The sequence below is a fragment of the Dendrobium catenatum genome, unplaced genomic scaffold (genome assembly GCF_001605985.2).
Source record: "Dendrobium catenatum unplaced genomic scaffold, ASM160598v2 fragScaff_scaffold_621, whole genome shotgun sequence".
Lineage (NCBI taxonomy): Eukaryota > Viridiplantae > Streptophyta > Magnoliopsida > Asparagales > Orchidaceae > Dendrobium > Dendrobium catenatum.
In genome coordinates this window covers 31,852,861-31,856,683 of record NW_021319083.1, presented here as the reverse complement: position 1 = coordinate 31,856,683, position 3,823 = coordinate 31,852,861, and positions in this window count along the sequence as shown.

Here is a 3,823-nt window from a genome sequence, read left to right as displayed (position 1 = left end):
AGCTAGTTAATGGAGAAAGTGGAACCTCTAAAGTCAAAAGTTGGCATGGAGGCTGCTTCACAAATCCTTATTTGTTGCTCTATTGATTCTTACTACTAAGCTATGGAGATCAATATGTTGAACTGAATGCAAAAAAGGCATCTTCAATTTCTTGGATAAATTTTACAGAGGGAGCTAGATACTTAAAACCTTTACTAGGTGGAGAGTGGTTATGGCAGGCAAGATAACATGTTCTCAATGACGATTTGGGTTCTTTGGACAAATGTTTGAAATGATTGGCTATCTATTATCGGTGATTTGAGAGCTTCAGGCTTGGAAGATGTCATGCTCATTGATTTCATCCAATTCGGCATGGAAACTGGAAGGTTTGATTGAGTTTAACACAACTTCTTTCTATAAGGATCTTAATCAACTTTTAAATTCATGCAAATCCTGATTCTTATAAGTGTGCTACAGATGACTACTTGCGAGGATATCTGCCACTTCATTACTGATACAATTACTTCGCTAGAGCTTCATGAGAACATAATGTGTTGTTCGTGAACCTGTAGAGGGAGACTATTGGACTCTCAAAGTGGTTAAAAAAAACTAAGCTTAACCCTCGGGTGAGCTCTTTTGGTGGAGATGAGACAAATTTCCTATTCCAACAAAATGAAATTTTCTGAAATACAGGGAAGCTTAGAAATTAGGATCTATGCTTAGAGGTTGTGTAGATGTGAAAAATGTTGAACATGTTTCTTTTCGTGTAATTACTTCGCCTGGATAATCTTTACGGGAAAATCCAAGAATTGGGGATTCTAAACATCTTCCTATGTTTGGCTACTTTGGAGATGAATTTTTGAGAGAGCTAAAAATTTTCACTTAATCTGATCCAATTTGGTCAATCTATATTGCAGACTAGGCGGTATATGCTTGGTTGGAAGAAATAGAAAACGAATATTGTCCACTGAGAAAGAAGGCAGGTGTATCTGTACTCGGCAGACAAATGTTCTTTCTTCAGCCTCATAAACTATTCTAATCGCATTTCCTAGATAGTTGGGGTGCTCTAATACTCCCTAGGGAGTTTCAAGAAACACTTGAGACCCTCACCACTGCAGATTTGGCATTAAAATCAATGATTGATACGCTCTCCTTTTAGCTGTAATCATATGCATCAAGGAATTGGAGGTAATCTCTCAGATGCACTACAGAAGGAAGACTTTACTTTGCCCTTATTTGGGGAAATAAGAATGCAGTTGGGACTAGCACATCTGAGATGGATTGCTGTGATGTCAATTAGAAAGTATCATCACCTAGTGATTGATAGAAAGTGAGTAATAAGTTGAGGTGAAACAACCCACAACATTAATCAAGTTTATTCAAAATTCTTTGAATAAGGGCTAAGTGGCAACAGATATACTCGGATAGATGTAAGATCTTCTATTCTTGGCCGATTTCATAAGGTAATCTTTTCACCATGTTATAGAGATTTGTAATAAGGTCGCCGGCCTTGTGCATACTTTTGGTCTTTAGATAACGAATTTTTATTTTGTATAGTTCGTCTTTTACTAGCATCCACTTCTTCTCTTAGTTATTTTGTCTGAGATAAGAAGGAATGCGAGCATTTGCTTTAAGCTTGTATCCTAGTTGATTTCTTTCTATGCACAATTTGCAAATTTCAAAAAAAAAAAACAGAGATGTGTGTCAATTAGGGAAACAAGTCAAGTCCTCTTTTAATTTAACTTAAATATCTTAAAACTAGACAAAATCCTTAGAAATTCATTCACAGTGGATGTTTTTGACCTGTTACCACTAATAACGTTTAGGAGGAAAAGTTTTTGGGTTGTAATTATTGTTGATTATTCCTTGGTTCACTTGGATATAAATTTTTTTTACATAAGAGTAATCATTTAAATTAGTTTTAGAAAGTTCTACTTGGCTTCAGAGGAAGCTAGGCTGTGAAATTCGCTATAGATTATAGTGACCATAGTATAGACATTTAAAAAAAAATAAAATGAGGTTTTCAAATAAAGAACACAAGGTCGAATAGATCACAACTTTTTCAGTAGAATGAGATTGTTGAAATGAAAGAACCAACTTTGATATAACCCATTAGTCCATGTTGCTGAGATATTCTCACTACATAAATATTTTTGGGCTAAGCTATTAACACAACTTATTAGTTTTAACATAAGAGTGAACATTAGATCTAGTTGAATAATATTCCCGTTCAAAATATCTTAAGGTAGGATCACCACCTCTTTATAATATCATATATTATATATATATATAATTTTTGTGAGGCATGATGTAACAGATTCAAGTCAAATTCTACAGCCTGGAAAATAATAAAAAACGGTGGTATTTTCATTGATGAGCTATGTTAGATGGAGCATTTAAATATGGTCAATCTATAGATGTATTTAAAGACATCCTGGCATTTTGGGACAGCTTAACAGAATGGCCTACTTAATCGATATAACGCATTCAAGATGAGAGTGGCTGTTGAATCTCAAAGTAGAAATATTTTATTTCAGGAAATCAATGGAGGACGGATGGAATTGCTAAAATACTTTGGCAAAGGAACTGAGTGGAAACTATTTGCAGGATTAAAATTGAACCTGATATGATGGAAGATCAAATGGATTTCATTTATATGGAATCTGGGAAAAACCATTTTTCTATTGATTAAGCATTGCAGGTTTTCTCATAATGATTTGGCTGGAGAAAAGCAACATCTGGAAATGGATGAGAAATTGAAACTTAATGCTAGAATTGACAATTTCTGGTGGAGAATTTCTTGAATAAAGCATTACCCTGACTAATGATTCTTATGCCATAGGAAAAATTAGTAGGATTTCTAAATGTCCTAGAAATTGTAATGAAGAAGAGAATTTGATCATCTCGTTTGTAAATGCAGAAAAATGAATGGATGTTATTTGTAGCTTAAGATGATTTCTCATCTTCCTCCTTTTGGTACAAAGAGGAATTATATGTTGGATGAAAAACGTCTTTCTTTTCGACTCTACTATGTAATGCAGTTTATCTAATTTGGAAAGACAGGAATGACTATTGTTCATGTAAGAAAGAAAGAGCTCCCTTCATATAGCGAAGCTATTAGTAAATACAGGAATTCTAAATTCCTGGAACTATGAAGAGTAAAGGAAAGGTTGGATACCAATCAGCAAAAGCCTATCTCAAAACCGTTGGTATGCTCCTCCTCCCAATTGGATAAAGGTTAATGTCGAACTTTTATTTAATTATATAAAGGAGGTATGGAGGAGTGGTTAGAGACCTCTAAAGGTAGACTCATAACAGCATATGGATTTTCTCAAAATCATTGGGATATCACTTTTTTTTGAGCTTCAAGCTATTACTTTCAAAAAAGAAATGATTAAGGATCGAGTGGATGGAGGTCAAGGCATTATTATATAGAAAGTGATAACTTCAATGTTATCATGAATATCAAAAATCATCAGAAATAGGAGATCGAGGTATGATAATCTTTAATTTTGAAGATAAATTTCATTGTGTTATTTTTAACCATGTTAGTAGAGATTGTAACAAGTTAGCTGACTTGCAGCTAACTTTGGTATTTTTCTTTCTTTCTTTGGGATGATATAGAGTTTGATAAGGTTCCTTCTTCTTTTATACTCTTTTAAAGAAGGAATCTCATGATTGTAATAATTAGGTTCTTTGCTCCTTTTTTTATAATATTGCTTTATGCTGTTTCAATATATATATATATATATATATATATATATATATTTATATATATATATAATATATATATATATTATATATATATATTATGTTTTTGGAGTATAAGTAATTCCTTCATAAT